Source organism: Tenrec ecaudatus, chromosome 1 (genome assembly GCF_050624435.1).
Source record: "Tenrec ecaudatus isolate mTenEca1 chromosome 1, mTenEca1.hap1, whole genome shotgun sequence".
Taxonomy (NCBI): domain Eukaryota; kingdom Metazoa; phylum Chordata; class Mammalia; order Afrosoricida; family Tenrecidae; genus Tenrec; species Tenrec ecaudatus.
Window position 1 is genome coordinate 213,822,537 of NC_134530.1, and position 24,346 is coordinate 213,846,882.

At 39.5% G+C, this 24,346-nt stretch overlaps 1 protein-coding gene and 1 pseudogene across 1 annotated transcript in view; both read left to right on the forward strand.

The window, feature by feature from the left end:
* Positions 1–24,346, forward strand: part of LOC142423373 (complement factor H-related protein 5-like) — a 108,179-nt gene that overhangs the window by 24,292 nt on the left and 59,541 nt on the right. The gene's annotated exons all lie outside the window — the stretch shown is intronic.
* On the forward strand, positions 1,850–14,252 carry LOC142429526 (enoyl-CoA delta isomerase 2 pseudogene; annotated as a pseudogene).

Here is a 24,346-nt window from a genome sequence, read left to right on the forward strand (position 1 = left end):
TTTTCCAATTCTGAATACTAGGAGTGATTTTCAAAGGTATCCAGCACTTTGGGAGTGTTATGTTTCCAAAAAACATGATTACTTAAATCTGATACTTTAAAAGACCTCCATTGCCACCATGCGGTAGTACCTAGGCTCCCCACTTAATGTCACTGACACCATGGAAAGAGGATAAGTGCCTTGTCAGCCCCTCTTGTGATGAGAAGTGTAAACTCCTCTGGGCTCTCACACTCCTGGGGGAGGAAAAGGAAATGGTCTTTATTCTTCCATGGTGACCTTGTAGATTTGGACCAATTACGTTAATCTTAACCAATCCCACTGCCATTGAATTGACTTCATCTCATAGGAACCCATGTAAAATCTCCAAGGTTATACATTTTTACACACACAAACAGCTCGTTTTCCCTTGGTAGAACAGTTGGTGGATTTTAAACCAAATTTCTCTTCCAGAATGCTCCTTCCCAAAGCCTTTAGTTAAAGAATCTAAGTTTTTATCAAAATTAGCTTGTCTGAAAAGGACATCAGTTGGGCAGTATTCTCCAGTGCTAAATTCAGGATATCTGGGAGACACAAAGAAAAGCCAAATGACTCACCACAATACAGTCCTCTGAGTGCTGGTGGTGATGGCTGGTTAACATTGAACCGCTAAGTGCAGTTCCGCGGTTCCTACGCAGCCAGCAGTCCATCTGCGAGAGAAAGATGAGGTGATGTGCTCCGAGAAATACAGCCTCATGTACCCAATGCAGAGTCTCAGTCGGAATCCAATTGATGGCAGGGGGGTTTCTTTGGTTTTATATTGTTCTTCGAATCTCAAAAATCCCACATCACTTTATCTTCTCTTGTTTTCATATATGTCTGAGATTTGAATTTGTTCCTAGGAAAATTTAAGTATTTTTGTACACAGCCACTCTATGTTCAAAAGAACGAAACGCTGCTCTGCCCTGCACTCTGCTCATAATTGTTGCTAGGTGTGAGCCCCTTGCTACAGCCCCTGTGTCAGTCAACCTTGTTGAGGGTTTTCCTTTTTGCTGACCTTTTACCAAGCATGATGTCCTTTTTCAGAGTTTAGTCTCCCCTGATTACATGTCGAAAGCCTCGCCATCCTAGTCTCAAAGGAGCATCCTGGCTGTACTTCTTCCAAGACATCTGCTTGTCTTTTTGACAGTCCATGATACCTCCAATATTCTTCTCCAGCACCACAATTCAAAGGCATTGGTTCTTCTTTGGTCTTCCTTATTCAATATCCAACTTTCATATGCATATGAAAACCCTAAAAACCAGACTCACTCCCAGTAGGAAGCGACTGAAAATACCATGGCTTGGGTCAGATACATCTCAGTCCTCAGAGTAACATTTTTGCTTATGAACACTTAAAAGGGGTCTTGGGTGGAAGATTTACCCAAGAGGTCATTTGATCTCTTTCTGGCTGCTTACATGAGCATTGATTGTGGGCCCAAGCAAGACAAAATCTTGACCACTTGAATCTTTTCTTCATTTATTATGATGTTACTATTTATGTAGTTGAGGGGATTTTGGTTTTCTTTAAATTGAATTGTAATCTATACTGAAGGCTACAATTCTTAATCTGTATCAGCACATGCTTCAACTCCTCATTTTCAACAAGCAAGTTGTGTATCATCTACATATCACAGGTTGTTACTACATCTTCCTCCATCTGTGATGCCACTTTCTTCCTCATTTAAGCCAGATTTTGTGCAGCATACAGATTAAGTTTGGTGACTTATAAAAACATCAGTTATGAGACTAGATATTGTATTTCCACTTGACCACAGCACAAGTGTTAGAAAAATTCGTTCATACAGAGTGGCCCTGCCTCTTACTCACCACCATGAAGGAAGAGGTCACGGAATACATGGGTTCCCAAGCAAAATGCGGGGAAGAAACTCGATGGTGTTTGGTCATCCCAAGTAAGAGCTTCTGGAGTCTCTCAAAACAAGCAACTATCTTAGTGAACAGTCAGCTAAATCCCCATGAAGCAGCACACCAACCTGTGTGATCCAAAGATAAAAGGGTTTTAGAAATCCACTGGATGCCAGTGAGTTTTCCTGTAAAGTTCAAATGTGCATTTCAATTCCTTGAAGATTTTCAAGGAGTTGATGTTTCCTTTAAAAAGAAAAAAAAATTTTAAGGTAAGAACCAATGAACATTATAGTACTTTTAGACAGAATTAAAAACATCCATCATTTATCTTAGTTAATATGTTGTGAAGAAAAAAAATTGATACCGAGGAACCGTTATATTTATGAATGCTTTCTAAGTATTTTAAAGTAGCCCTCAGTTTATATGACTTGAGTTTCTTCAATGACAAATTTCTTTCCTGAGCAGTCACAAAAATCTTGATATTGCACATTATGCTTAATTTCTATTTTCCACAAGTAAATCAAGCAACTTAATTTTTCAGTAAATCAAGTGTATATATGTGTATTTATATCTATATATGCATACACATATTTATATGTGTGTGAATATTAGATCCTACAGGAAAATGTGGACCTCCTCCTCTTATTGAAAATGGAGACACAACTTCCTTCCCCCAAATAGAATATGCTCCAGGATCATCAGTTCATTATCAATGCCAGGCCTTCTATACACTTCAAGGTAACCAACAAATCACATGTGTGAATGGACGATGGTCACAGCCACCAAAATGCCTAGGTAAGTACCTCAGTGTTTTCTTGGATCCAAGAAATATAATAATCATTATGTTTTGCTACATATGATATAACATCACAAACTAGCAAACATAATTGTGCTGAATAGCATCCTTCTACCTATTAATAAAGCAAAACTTTTTGCCATAGGGCAATGATCACAATGTAATACGGAATAGAACTGCTTCTAGAGATTTTCAATAATAATATGTGGAGACATTTAGTTTTAGAAATTCTGATTCAAACAAATATTAATATTTCTTTATTATAAAACTCTTATTAAAATAATTGACCCTGTGATTCTCTGACATGTGATCTAATTCCTGCTCATTAAGCATGATGCATAGTTTTTGTATCATTGACCAGTCTTCAAGTCCCTGGATGACACTAGTGGTTGGCATTCATCTATCTACTAACTCGAGGGTTGGCAGTTTGAGTCCCCTAAGCAGAACTACAGAAGAAAGCCCTGACAATCTCACTCTATAAAACTTATACACAAGAGACCCTATAATGCAATTTTGCTCAGTTAACACATGGGGTTAGATTCAACTGAACAATTCAGAATTGGTTTGAATGTAATGAGTTACTTAGGGTTATCATTGTCACCATGTTAAAATGTACTTGATAATTTCTCACAGACAGAAAACATGTCACGAAAGAATACCTACAAGTCATTAATCAAAGCTGTTTCTAAACTTGAAAGTATACACAACATTTTTTTTCAGACTAACAGTTTGTATGTTTGTTTTATTTACTTTCAGATGCATGTGTAATATCAGAAAGCGAGATGGAAAGACATAATATACAGTTAAAATGGACGCAAAATAAGAAAATTTATACTGAAACACGTGATACTGTTGAATTTAAATGTAAAAGGGGTTACAGGGAATTGACACCAAGAGCCAGTTTTCGAGCAACTTGTCATGAAGGGAAAATAGATTATCCCCGCTGTGGCTAATGCTGTGACTGAAGAACATTCATATAATCAAATGGTATACATTTCTTGAATTTTGTATAATTATAATCTAATTTTCTCCATCATTTTATAATTGTCACATAATTTTATCCAGATATTAGAAATCACATCAAAGTGAGTTATAATCTCTGAGACAAATACTTGACCCTGGTACATACCTTATTAAAATTTGATAAACTATGTGTTTATTTCCTAACTTATCCTCTGCAAGAAATTCGAGGCACTTACTTCAATGCCTACTTTGGTCCATCACCTTCCTAACTCTCAAAATTTTCAAAAGAGTGTCAGAGACTTCCTGAGATGCTAAATTCAGAGAAACTAAGGTCTCTTGTGATTTTCATCTTTAAAATAATATTACATAACAAGCAAAAAGAACCAAGCTAAGTTATACCAATGATGGTAGCTGATTATTAACAATTTTTTAGTGTCGTCGTTACCAGATCAACAGTTAGGAACAACCACCTGCTCCTCTAGACAAAGCTGAGACTCTGGTTTGGGAAAACATTGCAATATCAGAAATCCACAGAGACAGGTCTACCCTGCTTTTAGGATCATTTTGAGTTGGAATCAACTCAATGGCAGTGAATTTGGTTTTCTTTCATTTTTTTGGTTTACCAGTCCACAATATGAACTATGGAAGCCCTGATCATACACTGCTTATGCATTAGACTGCTAACTGCAAAGGAAGCACTTGGAAACCACCAGACGCTGCCCATTAGGAAGACGAGCCCCTCTACTCCTCTCAGAGGCAGTCCTCCTCATCCTATGGGATCATTATGAGTTGGAATTGACTCGATGGTGGTGAATTTGTTTCTGGGATTTATTTCTCTATAGATAAATATGCCACAGAAGGTCAAGTGTGTAATCTGCTAAAAGATGCTTAACCCACCTAATAATTCAAATCAATTATAAAGACAATTAAATTGACTTAGATATATAATAGGATATATAATAAGCATAACCCTGACATAAAAGATTTTTAAAGTCTTTGTCATGTATGTTCTGAAAATTTTGTCTACATAATAAATGGTACAGGAAAAATAGTCAATAAAGTAATCCAGTTACTATATTTGGGTTAAAGAATTCTGACATCAAAAATGGTTACATGCAGCCTTTTGATTAGATCATTGTCAATGCGATCTCACCCAGAATATTCCTGGCAGAAAGAGCAGGCAATCTGCCTCTGTAAAGATCACAGGCAAGTAAACTCTACCAGAAAGTTCTACTCTATCATATGACATCATTATGATGCAAAATAGACTGGGCAGCATCAAGCAACAACCTCATATTTCTACTTTTAGATCATAGGAGCAAGAATTTGTTTTGAACTTCTCTGTGTTGAGCTTTATCTTGTCTTTGTGGTGTGCTAATATAATAGTTAATAGGAACATTTTTTCAATTCTGCACAGACAGGAAACGTTCATGATACTATTCAATTTAAAGGGATCAGAAGGAACTGTATAACACCAAGGGTTTTAGGTGAGGAACTCGCCCTGGGAAGCAGCTGACCACTGAGTAGAGCGAAAACTATAAGAGTTTCATCTCACCTTCTTGCTGCTGTCAGCACTCAGACTCAGACTTTCCAATCAGAATGGTTTTCTGCTGGAACACTTGCACAACGTTTGATATTTCCTTTCTGCCTTCTACCAGAAGTGTTCTAATAATTTATAATAACAGGCCCTTTTGTAGCAATTCTATTCCTGAAGAGTTGTATCTGTCTACTAGCAACAACAACAACAACAAAAATCATGGTGTACATTTGGCATTAAAAGAATGTCCAGTTCTATGCAACCATTTACTATTATTTTTACCCATGATAGTTTACCTATATTCATTGAGCTGTCTACAGAAGAAAGTTAGAATATTAGCATATTGCACATGAGCATCCTCTAAGGTCAACCAATGTCAACATTTCCCATATGTTTATTATCTGCCACTTATGGTTCCTCAATTTATTTCTGTATTATTTTGCTGCAGGAAATCACTAGAAATAATTTTAAAACATTATGAGTCTCATAACAATTCTTCAACTTCAGTCACCAACAAAGTAAAGATACCATGATAAAACTTTTGAAACTTTGACATTAATTCCACAATTTGTCTTATTTTTCTTGTACAAATGGGCTTTAAATATTTGTGGAATATGGAATTATAAGAACATTAAGTTTTTTCATAATTTTTGCACCTTTTTATTAAAACTTTTTTGGGGCATTAGATGATGTTTTCAGAACAGATAATCTATTTCATATTCAAAAATTCATACACATTGTTTCAAGTCATCCACTCTAATCCCCTCAAGTTTCCATCATATATTCCACTTCTTCCCTCTTATTCCTACTTCCATTCCTCCTTCTTTAATCCTCTGAATTTGGTCCTTGGTTAAATACTGCCTTTTTATACATTCCAGAAAGTTCATTTATTGACCTTGAAGAGTGGCAAGGACAATAGTCATAAGGGTTCCACCAACCTCTTTCCATCCAATAAGTCTGGTCTCTTATAATTTTGAGTTCTTTCCCACATTTTTCTCTGACTCTCTCTAAGACCTACTGAAAATATGATTCTTTTCAGAGAAGTTGGTAGTGGTCGCCAGACAGTGTCTAGTTCTTCGGTCTGCAGGGTTGTGAACACTGATGTTTGAGTGGTCCATCTGTCCACTGGACTAATTTTTCCAGGTGATATTTGAATTTAAACACTTTAGTTTTTCTCTCATATAGGGAGAGATGTGTACTTACACCTTTTGTGGCTGCTCACAAGCTTTACAACCCCAGTAGTTACTCACCTGAGTAGGATGTAGACCACTGTCTCTGTGAACGACATCAAGACAATTGTTCTTGGTGTCCCTTAAGACTATAGTTCTGATACGCCAGGTACAATGACTCATCTTCTCAAAGTGGTTGGGTATATCTAAGATGTTTTAATAGCACTACCCGTTGTATGAGTTACCACAATGATAGATATATTCACAGTAAAGGTAAATTCACATATAGAAATATATTTTGTCAATTCTATATATATTCTTGAGAACACACCCACTCTCTTGCCTAAACCTGTTCAGGGGGCATATCTTTCCAAGAAAAGCATCTACTCATGGGCCATCCTATGGCAGGATTTTGTACATGATTGTATTTATCTCTCTTGCCTTTAACTCGTGTAGATCCCTCAATGCCTTGCCCTGCCTCCATTATTTTTGAGAGCTTCGCTCTTATTGGTCAGGTGGACTTGGCTGTTCTCTGAAAACTAGTGAGACAAAATAATGTATTTTAAATATTAGTAAGCAAGGAGAAGCAGGCAGACAGACAAAAGCAAAAATAATTAAATAACTAAAAAGAAAACTGGAAAGGAATTGCTGACCAAGGGTAGAGGAAAGGAAAAGAAAAGGGAAAAAAAAGTTATCAAAACTAAAGTGGAAAAAATAGAAAGCACAAAACCAAAAAAAAGAAGTAGAGAAAGGAAGGGTAGAAATTACAGAAAAGGAGATAAAGGGCAGGGGCAGGGCAGGACCCAGAGAGGGGGGAAATGTGGTGTGGAGGGCTGGGGTTGGCGCAGCGGTAGGAGATGAGGGGACTAGAGGAAGGGGGGTGAGAAAGTGACTTAGGTGGATGTAGTAGGCTATTTGAGGGCCTGACTGGGAAGTAGTTAGTGCAGGCTCAGATGGTGGCTGAGGTTAGGGTACTTGTTCCTGGAAAGGTACTCTTCTTCCAGGCTTGAGGGTCTCTGAGGGCCAAGTATGTGATTGTAGAGGAGGAACCAGTTCTTGCCCACACGGTGTAACTGGCAATAAGTCACTTGTTGGCACTGTGTCCTAGGCTGTTTTGATGAGGTGGACTTCATAAGCCTTCAGATGTGGGGTAGTAGACCCGAAGCCTGTCCACAAGGATGCAGCTTTATCCTCAGACAGAGCAGGGGCTAACCAGGTTGTGTTACTGGCCACTGGATGAATGAAGTTGGGGGACTGGCTCTTCCTCAGATCCCCAGAGTATGGGGAAAAGGGAGAATCCTACCTGTCTTGCTATCTGTCTCTAGTGGGGTTTGTGCTAAACCAAAAACCAAACTCACTGATATCTAGTTGCTGACTGCTGGTGGTGCTGCTAACTACAAGGTCAGCAGTTTAAAACCAGCAGCTGCTCAATGAGATCAATGACAGAAAGACAGGGTTTTCTACTCCCATAAAGATTTATAGTCTCAGAAACTGACAGGGGCACTTCTACCCTGTCCTAAAAGGTCACTATAAACCAGTCCCTAGCAAGCAGAACTTGTCCACAACTTATCTGGACAGCTGACAAACCACCCACCTTTTTCATTCTGGATAATGTTATTTGAATTCTTTCACTCAGTTTTTCTTCCAGTTCTCTTATCTCTGAAGCTCAGGGTTTTAGGATTATCATTTATATGTGTTTCATGTAGTTCCCCACGTGTTTATTATAGAGAGGTTATGTAGCATGTCTACCTAGTTGGCCATCTGGTTGAAAGTCTTTCTATGAGTGTTTGAATCCTCTTCATATGGTCATTATTTCAAATGAGGATGTAATAAACATCTATTCATTATATCTGATTGATATGGCAATTTATTAGCTTTTTAAAGAAATTATCCTTCCTTTTTATTATTTTTGTTTTTCTTTTCAAATTTTAGTCTTAATCAGAGACACTTTTTTTAGCTCTTCAAACATTGTGCCCATTTCTCTGAATTTATTTATATCTACTTTAATATCTGTATCGGCTAAGCATCGTATCTGAGCTCCATTGAGTAAAATTTCCATTGCCTTTTCTCCCAGCTGTGTCTGGGGTCAAAATTGCCAGTTTCTTTGCATTTATTTATCTGTATCATGTGTATGTACACAGTTGTTGCCGCTGATATGTAGAGCTGGACATTTACACAGTATACTGTACCGACTCGGCATTCTGTGTCCTCCTCGCTCCACGACTTGCTGAAGGAGCCTGGTTGCACAGTGCACATGTTGAACTGCTAACCCAGAAGTCAGCATTTCAAACCCCGAAGCCATCATGCAGGGGGAACATGGGGCTCTCTGCTCCTTTCAAGTTCCAACCCTTGAAACCCACAGGGACAGTTCTATTTTGCTCTATACGGTCACTATGTTTGAAATAACCTCAGTGGCACTGAGAGATTTGAAGAATTTGCTAAATTTTATGTATTTGCTGGCTCATTGTTGGGCAATGTTGTACCTCCTCTAATATGCCCAGGGATCCTCGATCTTGTGAACCAAAGAATGAACTTATGAACCACAAATGGCTAGCAAAAGTCGAAGTGTAGTTAGAAAGGAAAGAAAAGCACCTGAGAAAGCAGGTGGGTGCTTGACTGAATTGTCCCTGAAACTCTGTGTAAGGGTTTGTATCTTAATGTGGGCCCCTTGACCTGTCTGTGTCTATAGACTGTGAACAGAACAAGCTAGAGTCAGTCACGTTTCTCAGGAGCCTGATCAGCTCTGCCCATGCTGGGTCTCTGCATGAACATGGGCAAGGAAATAAGCAAGCAACAGGGTCAGCAAAAAAGAGGTAGGAGTTTTCTGACTTTGGATTTAACCCAGAAGTCTGGTGTTCCCTGACTTTAGATTTCAAATGATCCTAGGCTGTCAGAATTTCCCCCCAGACATCGGGTCACTCTCCGTGCTGCCTGTGTGAGGACCCATCAGCCCTGTCTGCCTTGATGCTATCTCCTGCCCCTCGCTTCTAGCTCCTGCCTCTCATCATGTCTTGCTTGTATAAATTTGTGGAGTTTGATTTCTCTGATAGCACTGATCATTTTTTTATTTCATATTTTTATAGTTTCCTCTGACTTTCTAGGGATCACCCCTGAGAAGAAAAGCTTAGTAGTTAACCAATTGTTTCTCAGAGGCTGTATATAAACACATGAAGTCAGTAAATATCCCATTTTGGGACCATGAAATCTATGGTACAGAAATGCTTTCCTAGTTCAGGAAGTTTACAGTTCTGTCCTGCAGCATTTAGAAACTAGTAGTTCACTTTGGCCCTTTCTGGCTTCTCTGCATGAGCACAGCCAGGGCGTGGGCATCACTATTCAAATAATCATGAGGGCAAAGGCACTGGTTTGGGGTCACATGGAAACTCCTCCCACTCCACAAGGGAGAGAGAGGATTTACCAACAAAGCAGCCCAAGGCCAGTTGCAAAAGGGATCTCCGTCGTGCTTTCACTCACCATCCTTCTTGATTCTGACTCTGAGCATCTCTCCAATGACAAACTCATTCTCTGCTGGTTTAATTATTTATGACTCTGGACACTTGGAGCTTACAGACAATGTTCACTAGTGTGGGGTTTTGTGGGGAAATTAGCAGGTTACCTCAAATCAGGATCAGATGTGGGTAAGTAAAGATGGTAAGAGTGATACCTTGGGGAGCTTCTTTGCTGATGGAGAGTGACTCAACATTAGAAGAAACAGCTGCAAGCATCAATACATCAGTTAGTAATCAGAAATCAAATCAGTAATCAGAACAATTAGTAAACAGATTTATACTGCATGAAGTATAAATCCAGAAAAATTGAAATCATGAAAAATGAAATGGAGCGCATAAAAATCAACATCCTAGGCATTAATGAGCTAGCCTGGACTGGTTTGGGCCATTTTAAATCAGAAAATCATATGATTTACTATGCTGGGGATGAACTAATCAATAGGAGTGGCCTTGCATTTGCCATCAAAATGGACATTTTTATATCTATCTTGTATAATACCGCCTGAGATAAGATTATACATATCTGAACTAAAGAAATCCAATTGGCACAATCATTACTCAAATTTATGCACCAACCACAAAAGCTAGTGATAAAGTTAATGAATTCCACCAAAGGCTTCGGTCTAAAATTGATAAAACGTGCAATCAATCTACATTTATATTTTTTGAAGATAGGACAGCAAAAGATTGGAACAAAGAGGAAGAAATGGGAGTTGGAAAATATGGCCTTGGTGACAGAAACAAACCTGGAGATAGAACTTGTCAAGACCAACAACTTGTTTATAGCACATACCCTTTATTAATAACACAAACAGTGAGTAGACATGTGGACTTCCCCAGATGGAATGACAGATATCAAATTGACTACACCTATGGGAAGAAATGATGGCGAAATTCAATATTCATAGCTATAACCAGACCAGGGACTAACTGTGGATTCTATCATCATATGTAAATTAAGAATAAAGCTGAGGAAAATTCAAACAGTTCCATGAGAGCCAAATGCAACCTTGAGTATATCATACCTGAATTCCAAGTAGATTTTAAGAATAGATTTAATGCATCGACCCTCATCGAAAGCCCTGGGCAACTGTCGAGAGAAATAAAAAATATCCATGAAGAAAGCAAAAATATTATTTAAAAGACAAAAAATGAAAAAGATCAACTTGGATGTAAGAAAAAAATGAAACTTGCTCTTACATGTAGAGTAGCTAAGGCACATGAGGAAAATTATTAAATCAAATATTCTATGGACAAAATATTGAATAACGAAGATAGCATCTAAAGAAGATATAAAGAATTCATGTAATTATTATACAAAAAAGAACTCCTGGAAATTCAACCATTTCCAGAGTAGCATTTAAGCAAGAACCAATGCTACTTAAGGAAGAAAGTCAAGCTGTGCTGAAAACATCAGTCAAAAACAAGGGTCAGGGAATTGATGGAATAGCAATTGAATTATTTCAAAAAGATGGTGAAGCATGTGAAACACTCACTCACCTATTCCAGCAATTGAGAAAACAGCAACTTGGCCAACTGACTGGAAGACATCCATGTTTGTGCCCATTCCCAATAAAGGTGACCCAACAGAATATTTGACTTATAAACATTATCTCATGCAAGTACAATTGTGCTGAAGTTCATACAACAACAGTTGCTGCGGTACATGGACAGGGAGCTGCCAGAAGTTCACACTGGATTCAAAAGAGGATGTGGAACAAGGGCCAGCATTGCTGGCATTGGGTGGATCTTGTTGGCACAAGACCTCTTTAAGGTGTTGAAGAGCAAGCATGCTACTTTGAGGACTCAGATGCACCTCACTCAGGCCAGGATATTTTCATTTCTTTACTTTTCAAAAAAAGCTTTGCCATGCTATTTCAATCACCTTATGCACTTGTGACAATTCAACATTGAGTAATGAAGGCAGAAGAACGAACACATTTTCATGACGGTACTGGGAAAGTATATTGAAATACTATGGACTTACAAAAGAAAAAAATCTGTCTTGGAAAAGCTGCAGTCATAATGCTTCTTAGAGGCAAGAAGGGCGAGACTTTGTCTCATTTACTTTGAAGATGTTGTCAGGAGAAGCCAGTCCCAGAGAATGTCATCGTACTTGGGAAAGCGAAAGCGAAAGAGAAGGAGACTTTCAACAAGAAGGATTCCCCAGTGGCTGCATCAATGGGCTCAATGAAAAGAGTCCTTGTGAGGATGGCACATGCACGTACAAGAGTAACTGGTTTTGCTTCGCTAGAGACCCAGCCTAACGCAGAGAACAAAAGGCAAAATAAATGACTGGGGCCTCCTAAAAATAAGATGTTAATGTATATCAGTAACTTCATAGAAGGATTAAAAAAAACCAAAGACTTGGAGAAAAAAATTTTGGTTAAGTCATAACAAGGGATAATCTCTCAAATCTATTTTTAAAATTTCAACACATCAACAACAATTAAAAAACGAATAATTCAATTTTAAAAATCTGCAGATATGAACAGGTAGTTCACACACACACACACACACACACACACACAAACCATCAAGCAGAGAACAAACAAAAAGAAATCCTCGTGATTGTTAGCTATATGAAAAATCCAAAACAAAATTAAAATGGGAGGTAATGGTAGCTGAGCCCAACCCTTGCCTTGCAAACACAATTAACATCGCTGCACTGGTTATTTCTAAGCTGTTCCTGGATGGTTGTGTGTAGCACTTTAAGACCGTCCCAAAGACAGAGCTTCGGAATCGATTGGCTTATGCACAAACACAGTGGCCTTGCAGTCTCTAAGCTTCACACAGTGGGGGGACCACATTCTTTCATGGGCATATCACACTTTGTGAGCCAAACAGTCTTTTAACCAATTTATTTCAACGGACATTCACGCACATCAATAGCAAGGTAAGAAAAAACAGATGCTATTTACCAGCAGAAGCAAGAGACAGAGGGAGAGTTATGTTTCCTTGCAGCAGTCAGAAGCTCTACCCTTCTGTGTGTGTATATATATATATATATACATATATATATATATACATATATATATATATATATATCATGGGGGTGGGGGGGCGTCACCATAACTGTGATCATGGGTGTTCAGTCCTATAAGGGGTGAACCCTCAAGTGTTTAGTCCAATAGCCTTGGATTGTGGCCAGCTTCAGCAGCCATTTTATTGTTTACCTCTTTATTCTTGGTGGCCTTCTTGTCAACCTTTCTACTGTCCATGGTCACTCCACGTTTTATACTCTAGTCACTGGTTGGACACCGTGTCTGAGGAAGAAGCCTCTACAGCAGTCCCGTGCAAGTCATTAGCTTCTCGGTACTTCAGCTGCATATGAGTAGAACAGTAATGAGAGGCAGTCAGAAGAACCTGGAGCCTGAGGTGAAGCAGGTGAAAATCTTGAAGAAAGAACGAGGAAATGAGTGAAGCTAAAGCTCAATACACTGTGTAGGCAGGCCACTGAAGGGCCTTGTAACGTGCCCGACCCAGGAATGCTGGGTTTTATCAATAAGGCCAAATGGGACTCATGGACTGCTCTCAGCAATCTGTCCAGGAAACAGCCAGGTAGTACTATGTAGCCTTGTTTTAAGTTCATTCAATTCCTTCAGTCAAAGGAAAGCTAGTGCTAACACTAAACAGTCTGGAGATAACTCCTTTGTGGTAACCTCAGAATACGGGTTTCACAAAACCATCTTCAACTGCCCTACCCAAAAAAGGTACTCAAACATCAGCTGTATGGAGAACTCAGGCTTGCACATGAAGCATAGGTAAGGATGACTCAGCCACAATCATGAAAACAGGAAATGGTGACTGTTAATGTAGTGGAAATGATCGAACAGCTTCAATGGTAGTCTCGTGGATGATATAGAGAAGAAAGCCCTAAATGCTACCATTTCCTGAGGGATTTTGTAAGTCATGTTATAATTTTCCCTGAGCCTCTAATTCCAATGGTAAACGGCCCAGCTGTGGGGATCCTGTGGCCCTGCTTGGGCTAGTTGATATCACACATGCTAGTAACATCACATATTCGTTGAGTCATTTGGGGCAAAGGCCTGAAGGACACTCCTCGTACATGTTTCTGAAGATGGTGGGCTCAGTAAGACAGCTGAGATGCTCATTTTTGAAATGAATATAATGGCAAGAGAAACTTGTGCTCAAAGACTTGTTACTGAAGTTTTGCCCATAATACTTTTCAGAAAGAAGTTTAGACCAGGCTCAAAGTACATGCAAAGCTTCCACTAAATGCCATAAGAATTTCAAAGCAGTTTATCAGAAATATGGAGAAAGAAAAGCTACATGCTACTAATTCTGAAGAAAGGTGTGTCCTCCAGGGCTGATGGAAGTCAGACGAATATGCAAATGCAGTCATGAATTTCCAATCTAGGAAAGCAAAACTGTGATAACAGTTACAACCAAGACAAGTACAACAAGGAAAGGGATGTTGTGCTTGTTACCTAATTTAATGTTAACTTGACAGAGTGTTGGGGTGGAATCTAGTCTGTCAATCAAGTCACCCCCTGATGATGTCTCCTTGTGTGTGTGACCTTCTCATAAGAAGGGTCCTGGGGAAGACTTCATCTTCCTACTGGCAAACCACTTGGACTCCTGCTGGAGACCTACATGAGTCCTGGAGATGCATCCACTGTTGGATCCACAAGACTTTGTACCCACCAGCCTGTGATTTTCCTGCATCATTGCATGTGGCTTTCTGAATCTGAAGAGGGGGTTATGGACTAGAATTGGACTTATGGACTAGTATCAGACTTAATGGACTTGAGTTGGACTAGGCTGGGATCTATTCCTTGTATACAGTTACTTCTTGATATAAAGCTCTCTCCTACACATATATTTGAGTGTCACTGAATTTGTTTCTCTAGTCAATCTGGCTTCACACAGGTGTGATATTCTGATCTCTCATGTTTGAATTAATAAACTTCCATTGTGCCTTTTTCAGCACCAATATCTCTCTCTTTTTTGTATGAAAAATGCATTTTATTTAATGACCAAAGACACAGACAGAAGTACTAAAACAATATTTGCTCTCTCTGCATGGGATGCATTTTTAAATCCATGTTCTTTCATTAAAAGCTAGTTAATTTTATAAGCTATTAATGTTATAATCCATAGTGACTCTAGAACACTAATATAGGCTAATTTATCACGTAAGAGGCATATAGAATCTTCCTCCTCCTTGGGATTGGGTCCTAACAGTATTCTCTGTACTCAGAAGAACGATAGGGAGCAGCCGCTCACTGTGTTCCAGTGTGGGCATAGTACCAGCTTTCCTTCCCAGGCCCAATAGTTGAGAGAAATGACCATATGTCTATGCTGCACATTTTATATGTACACATTATTTCATTTTCTCCTCACAACAATCCTGTGAGGTAAGCAGGGGAAGTATGATTAGATTCACCTTACAGAAGCTGAACTTCAAGTTGAAGCATGGTTCAGTGATTTCCCCAGTCAGCTTTTCCTAGTCAGAGCCCAGGGCAGCATGAGAACTGTGGAACTTTGACTTTCGAAGGAGGGTTCTTTCCTCCAAGCCTCCTGGGCCCTCGTAGTACACGCGAAAACACAGTTCTCCTCACTATTTTATCTTTTACTTGGGTACTGTTGACTCAAGTTATTAAACAAAACCTTGATTCTAAAATTATGAAAAAATTTATACCAGAGATTCAAACGAGCTCATTCTGATTTGACACCCACTCCCTGGGAATCTGCATTTTCCTCCCATGAAATTTAAGATCTTCGGGAAATTGAAGACAAACAAGAAGCTAGATAATGAAATACTTTCATGGGTTTTGGTCCCTGTAAGCATTCACTTTTGTGGCATGTTCAATGGAGACCTTTAATGTAAATTAAACTTGAAGCTTCTAAAGAGGATCGAAGTCTTGATGAGATTATTCAAACTCAGATCTTGCATGTGTAATGATGGGATGCCATAGTCTTCAAAAACTTGATACCTGATGCTCTCCCAGAGTATTATGATTGGAATGCCACAATAAAACTGATTCATAGTTTTGTTCTTTGATGTTCCGTGAGTTTCTTTAAATGTAGTCCGTGTTAGAATTCACTGATATTAGTGTTCTACAAAACTTCCTTGGGTCCAAGGTTCCTCCCACTAATATATCTCTTATGACAATTATATTTCATTAAAACCACTAGACAAGATCATTGGAAGACAGATGAGAATGACTGCTCTTATAAAGATTTACATCCTCAGAAACCCTAGATTGTGTGACTGTGAGTTAAAGTTTACTTGGTAACAGCAGGTTGGGTGTTTTTAAAGCCCTAATGGTGAAATAATAAGGCAGATTAAGCTTTAAAGATTTGCATAGGAAGCTTACATCCCTTGACATGCATTGTTGTTGCCAGGATCAGTGAAACGGTGTGACTGGCTTCCAGAAGAATTCACTTCAGAAAACAGTACTGAAGCTACAGCTCAAAAAGAGGGATTTGTGTGGTCAGAGCACACTGGAGCCACTGAGGGGGGAAAGGAAAAAAAAAAAGAGTGAAGCACATCCTGGCTCACCAAGTCCTGAGGACAATGTTTCTGCTCAGAGCAGCAATGCACAGAGATGACCACAGGGCCGACCTCACCATGGGACACAGTATTCCTCATTGACCCATAGCACCAATGGTGGGAATTGTGCCTACCGTGAGCTCACTACGTCAAAGCCAGCCTCTGGGGGCATGCAGCAGAGCAGTGAGGGGAGCAGAACAATGAAGTCCCCATGGAATGCCAGGGATAGATATGGGGCCAGGGCATGGCACCCGATCGATTCTACTGGAAAGCACTCATGAAGGACAACAAATAGACCCTGAACTATTTATAGGGACTTTATGTGTGTTGTTGTTGTTATTGTAGCTATTGTTTTACTTTCTATTGTTGCTTTATTGTACTCAGTCTTGTGATGGTACATAGTATGTCTATATGAATAAGTGGGATAAGTAAGCCGGAAGTGAGAACAATGAGATTGCAGTTCCAGGGAGACATGGGAGAATGGGAGGCAGGGGAAAGGAAGTGGGTGTTAAGAAACCCAGGAACAAGGGAACAACAAGAGATCCAAAATAAGTGGAAAGAAGGGTGTAAGAGGTCTGGCAGGGCTGGATCAAGGACAATGTAACCGAGAGGAATTCTTAAAACCCAAATGAAGGCTGAACATGATAGTGAGACAAGAGGAAAGTACAAAGAAATAGAGGAAAGAACTAGGAGGCAAAGGATAGTTATAGAGATCTAAATACAGGCATATACAGATGTAAATATATTTATACACGATGAGGACAAAAAAGATTTATGTACATATATTTATAGGTTTAGCATTAAGGAAACAGATGGACAGTGGGCCCCTGCTCAAGTACTCCCTCAACACAAGAACACTTTGTTCAAACAATTCAGCAGTTTTAGATGCTCACCTTCCTGGCACGATCCCTGAAGACAATGGGTGCACAAGCAAATGTGGTGAAGAAAGCTGATGGTGCCTGGCTACCAAAATATATAGCATCTGAAGTCTTAAAGACCTTAAGATAAACAGGCAGCCATCTAGCTGAGAAACAACAAAACCCACATGGAAGAAGTACACAAACGTGTCCCAACTCAATCGCTGAGGACAAAGTGGGTGCATAAACAAAGTGGTAAAGAAACCTACTGGTACCCAGCTATCAAAAGATATAGCATCTTAAAGACTTGAAGATAAACAGGTGGTCATCTAGCTAAGAAACAACAAAGCCCACATGGAAGTACACTAGCCTACTCAGACACGATCGCTGAAGATTAAGCGGGTGCATAAGCAAATGCAGTGAAGAAAGCTGATGGATGCCTGGATGCCAAAAGATATAGAATCTGGGCTCCTATAGGCTGGAAGATAAACAAGGGGCCATCTAACTGAGAAACAACAAAGCCCACATGTAAGAAGCACACCAGCCAGTGAGATCACAGGTGATGAAGGGTTCAAGTATCAGTCATCAAGGAACCTCCCCCCCCCAAAAAAAATCATAGCATTGTGAATGAGGGGGAGTGAAGAGTGGGGACCCAGGACCTATCTGTGGGAAATTGGACATCCCCTTGAAGAAGGACTACGGAGAGGAGATGAGCCAGTCAGGTGCAGTGTAACAATGATGAAACATAAAATTTTCCTCTAGTTCTTAAGTGCTTCCTCTCCCCAAATATCATGATCCCAATTCTACCTTACAATCCAGCTGGACAAGAGGATGTACACTGGTACAGATAGAACTGGAAACACAGGGAATCAAAGACAGATGAACCCCTCAGGACCAGTGGTGAGAGTGGCGATACCAGGAGAGTGAAGGGAAGGTGAGGGAGAAAGGGGTAAGAGAGTATAAGGATCTATATATAACCTTCTCCCTGGAGGACGTACAGCGGAGAAGTGGGTGAAGGGAGGCATCGGATGGTGTAAGATATAGCAAAATAATAATAATTTATAAATTATCAAGGGTTCATGGGGGAAAGGGGATTGAGCAGGGTGGGGGAACATATATACAAATGTGCTTGACACAATGGATGAATGTATGGATTGTGATAAGAGTTGTATGAGCCCCCAATAAAATGATTTTTAAATAAAAAAATTAAATATGCAAATAAAAAGAAAAGCATTGACAGCAGTGCATGCTGAGGTCATGTATTTAAGCACCACACTAGCACTTTGTCGACCACTAAGAGCAAATGACTAGATGGGTCCAAAGATGGACAGTTTTCTAATGATGGACTGAAGATCCTCCCGGAGGTACAGGCTCTTCTTCAGCCATCTAACAAAGTAACGTGAAAATTGTGTATTACTAGAAAGTAAATACAAATCTTGGTTAATTTTTTTCAAAATTTAAGTAAGACACATGAAGAAAGAAAAAAATTAAAAATGAAAATGAGGGGACTTCCGGGAAGATGGCGACAGGGTAACACATACCAGAGGGACTCCACATAATTCAGCCCAGGATGGTTGCTTAGAGGGAAATTCAATGTTGCTGGAATGCAAGAGGAGCATTATAAAGATAAGTAGGCACAGACCCACAAGGTTTTGAGGTGCTGGGGGCTTTTGACTTATCACAATGAAGGCCGGTGAGGGCTTGACCTTAGCCCCACCACTGTGTCTGCCGGAGCCGGGTCAATTTGGAGCCAACACAGACACAGTTTGCCATCACCTTCCTCGGGGCGGGGACTAAATCCTTGCAGCTCCACTGCCAGGGATTGGGGTTCAGTGACATTGTTGCTTTTGTTTCCCTCTCTTCTCCATTCCCCACAGTCTTGGCAGACTGCGCAGGGGCTTTTTCTCAACACAGCCACAGTTTGCCACCACCTGCCTTGAGGCAGGGACTGAACCCTGAAGCCCCACGGACAGGGATCAGGGTTCAGCTACATTGTTGCTTTTGTTTCCCTCTCTTCTTTATATCCCCCTCAGAGTCTCAACGGGCTTGCTTTTTAATTTTTCCCCTAATCTTTGGCTATTTCTTGTGCTCTCACACTTCCCTGCTGACCTCCAGACCACTCCCCTTAGCCTAGGGCATTTATGCCTGTGCCACACCCAGCTAGGTGATCTGCACCCTCAGCAGCTAGCCCGAGGCTATGGAAAGCCCTGCTGACCTCCATCATGTGATACTCTGCCCAACTTCTTACCAGGGAATTCTTGCTTGTGTGCCTGGGGGCCTAAGGCAGCTCGACCAATACTTGTCAACATTCCAAGCTGCTGCAGGAACCTCTGCCCAGCCTCCCCAACACCAAAGAAGACAACCCACCAGCCTTCTGGGGCATTCCCCTGAGAGGGATGCCACAGGAGGATAAAGTGGTAGACTAATTCTATAATGAAATTAGCTGTAGGCAGTTCAAAGAAGCATTCCTATGAGTATCCCATAGAAAGCCAGTGCTCTTTGACTTCCTGGAAAATGGCACCAGGCTCCTCTAAAACAATACAATGCAAAAAGCCATCAGCCCCCATGACCTCAACAACAACAAAAAACAACCAGGAGAAACAGAAGGCAATGGAAGAAGATGTCCCAAACATATTGACATGCATAGAAGAAGCAGACATTGAGCTGCCACGGAAAGAAAATTTCAGAATGCTGCTTGGAGTCATACAGGATATGAGGGAAACAATACAGAAAAAGGATGAAATGATAGAGGAGATAAAGGCCATACATCAAAGAAAAATAGAGGAGCTTAGGGAGGAGGTAACAAAAACCAGTAGTTGAAACACAGACTACAAGAATCTTCTGGAGGAAGCAGAGAACTGCGTCAGTGACTTGTTGGATATCCAAGCAAACTTTAACAAACAAGAACAAAAATCAAATAAGATCATCAGAGAAGCTGAAGAAAACCTAATAACTATGTCTGATGCTATGAAACTGAACAACATTAGAATTAGTGGCTTACTGGAAGAAGACACAATGAAGAAGTCATCTGCAACAATAGTGAGAGAATTCTTGAGGAAAATTTCCCCAGATTAATGAATGAAAAGCAGACAACTATTCAGGAGGCTGAAAGAACATCAGCTAGACTGAATCCCAAGACGTCATCAAGGCATATAATAGTTAATCTATCCAACTTTGAGGTAACGGAGAAAATCATGAGAGCAGCTAGGGAAAAACAAACAATAACATATAAATGTTCACAAATAAAAATATGCTCAGATCTATCATCAAAAACTACGTATAAGAGGATAGAGTGGAGTAACATATTCCAAGAAGTGAAGGAAAACAATGCAAACCCAATAATACTCTGTCCAGCCAAATTATCAATCAAGATAAATGGAGAAGTAAGAGTCTTCCAAGCCAAGGAAAAACTCGAAGAATACATCAGAAGAAACCCAGCCCTACAAAAGATCCTTGCCGACCCAGTATGGGTAGAAGAACAACACTCACCGAGCATAAATAAGAGACCACCATATAGAACAACCTCACTCAGAGGGCAACAAAGAGAAATCCAAACCCAAGATAGCATTGGCTTAAGGATGGAAAGAAGTCAAGAATGATACACACACACACATGCACAACACAGTAATGAGAAAGGAAAGTAGGAAAACACCCAACACAAAAGGTATAATATGACATCACAGAGTCTGCAGATGGAGATAATAACCCTAAATGATAATGGCCTGAGAGTAGCAGACTGGCTTAGAAAACATACCCATCATTCTGCTGCCTACAGGAGACACATCTCAAGGCTACAGGCAAAAATAGACTGGGAATTAAAGGCCGGAGAAAGACATACAAAGGAAACAGCAATTCAAAAAAAGCAGGGGTTGCAATCCTAATCTCAGATAAAATTGACTTCTAAATGCAAACCATAAAAAGAGATAAGGAGGGAAACTATATAATGCTGAAAGGATTGTAAACATACATTCCTCGAATGAGAAACCCACTGAACACGTCAACCAAACACTCCAAAAGATGAAAAAAGAAATCACAGCCTCAACAATTATAGTGAGTCACTTCAATACACCTCTCTCTGAGAAAGAAAGATCTCAGGAAAAGAAGCTCAACAGGAGGCTAGAGATCTGAACACAACAATTAGATAGTTTGACCTGATAGATATTTACAGAGCTTCTCATCCAAATACAATAAATTCACATTCTTCTCAAGCCCACATGGCACATATTCAAAGATAGATAACTTGCTTGGGTATAAGGGGAATCGACATAAATTTAAGCAAATTGATATCATACAAATTGATATCATATCTCTCTGACCACTGTGCCATAAGGCTGGAAATCCATAAAAGGAAGACAAAGAAAACAAGAGCAATCAATTAGAGGATGAATAACTCTCTACTGCAAAAGGGGTGCATACTGGCATGGATCAATGATAAAATTGGGAAATTTCAAGAAACTAACAAGAATGAGCACACAATGTACCAAACTTATGGGAGACAAGAAAGGCAGTTATCAGAAGAAGTTCCATAGCAATACATGAGAAAGGAAGAGAGACTTGTGATTGATATGCTGACATAAAATTTACAACTAAAGCAGAGTTGGCAAGACAATCCTACTAATAGAAAAAGAAAAGAAATAATAAAAATCAGGGCTAAAATTCAGGAAACAAAGGGAAAATAAGAAAACTATGGAAAAAATTAATATTACTAAAAGTTGGTTCTTTGAAAGGCTAAACACAATTGACAGGCTGCTGGCAAGCCTAACCAAAGAAAGGAGGGAACAAATTTCAATAGCAAGAATAAGAGATGAAAGAAGGGACATTACAACAGACCCTAATGAAATCAAAAGGATACTTACACAGTACTATGAATGACTGTACTCCAATGAATTTTAAAAATTGAAGACATGGAAAAATACTTGGAAAAACAATCCCTCCCTAGATTATCCTCAATGGACGCCAAGCATCTCAACAGACCTAGAGCAACAGAAGAAATAGACAAGTTTATCAAGGGATTGCAAAAAAAAAGCCCCTGGAACAAATGGCTTCACTGGAGAATTCTACCAAAAATTTAGGGAAGAACTAAACCAATCCTACACAAATTCTTCCAGAACATAGAAAAAAAAGGCAAACTCACAAACTCCTTCTATGAAGCTAGTATAACTCTGATACTCAAATCGGGCAACGATCCAACAAGAATCGAGAACTACAAACCAATATCTCTAATGAACATCAAAGCAAAAAATCTTTAACAAAGTACTAGCCAACAGAATACAAAAGCATATAAAATAAATGACCAAGTGGGATTCATACCAGGGATGCAGGGATGGTTCAACATACGAAAGACCATTAGTATTATTTGTGACATTGACATGAAAAACTATAAGAACCACATGATAATATCGATAGATGCAGAAAAAGCATTCAACAACATCCGACATCAATTCCTGCTTAAGCCACTTGAGAAGATAGGCATGGAGGGAAAATTCCTCAAGACAATACAAGCTATATCTGAAAAAATAACAGCCAAAGTGGTAGTCGATGAAGAAAGGACTAACACAATCCCACTCAAAAAGGGGACCAGAAGAGAATGTCCCTTTTCCCCACTCTTATTTAATATCGTTCTGGAAGTTTTAGCAACAGCATAAAGCAAAGAAAAGACATCAAAGGTATTCATCTGGGAAAGGAAGAGGTGAAACTATCACTATTTTCAGATGATATTATTTTATATGTGGAAAATCCCAAAAGTTCCACAAGGGGAGTACTGGAAGCAAAAGAGGAGTTTGGCAGAGTGGCAGGATACAAGATCGACAAACAGAAGTCCATTGCACTCATATACACATCGGATAAGACCACAGAAGTTGAGATAAAAATATGGTATCCTTCACAATAGCCAAACACAAATTGAAATATCTAGAGTTATACCTGACTAAAAGAACAAAAGATCAATATGGGGAAAACTACAGAACACTATTAAAATAAACCAAGAGCGCCCTCAACAAATGGAGGAATATCCCATGTCCGTAGATTGAAAGACTCAATATAGTCAAGATGTCAGTTCTGTCAAAGGGACTATATAAATTTAATGCAATCCCGACACCATTACCCTCATCTTACTTCAAAGAAATAGAAAACCTGATTACCAACTTTCTATGGAAAGGTAAGAAGCCCATAATTAGCAGAACTCCTCAAGAAGACGGACACAGTGGGAGGGCTTGCTTTACCTGATTTTAGCACATACTATACAGCCACAGTTGTCAAAACCACATGGTATTGGAACAATGACAGATACTCAGAACAATGGAAAAGAACTGAAACCCAGAAATAAAATCATCAGCATACAGACAAAAAGGATCCAGTGGGAAGCAGATGCCCTCTTTAACAAGTGGTGCTGGAAAAAAATTGATATTTATCTGCAGAAAAATGAACAAGATTTTTATTTCATTCCATGCACAAGAATAAACTCAAGATTAATAACAGACCTTGAAGTTAAACCCCAAACTATTGAGGCCATAAATGAGAGAATTAGGACCAACTTGAAAACTTTGGCACAGGGAATACATAGGCTATCAGAAATAGGGAAGAACACAAACATAGAGGAGGCACAAATTGACAAATGGGATATACTGAAGATAAAACACCTGTGTACATTGAAATAATTCACCAAGAGAGCAATAAGAGAGTTCACGGACTTGGAAAACATCTTTAGCAATGACACATCAGACAAAGGCCTTATTACTAAAATCTACAATACTCTGCTACCTTCCAAAAAGAGAAAAAAATAATTGTCCACTGAGGAGGTGGGCAAAGGACTTGAACAGAAGTTTCACAGGGTCAGAAATCTGAATGGCCAACAAACATATGAGAAAATGTTCCCAATCTTTAGCCATAAGAGAAATGCAAATTAAAACAACAATGAAGTACCAACTACCACCCTCAAAGACAGCCCAATTCAAAAAATTGGAAAGTAACAAATGTTGGGGGGGCTGTGGGGAGACAGGAACTCTCATCCACTGCTGGTGAACTTGTAAGTATGTACAGCCACTGTGGAAATCGTTCTGGCAATATCTAAAACAGATGGAAATCGAGTTACCATATGACCCAGCAACCCCCCTAC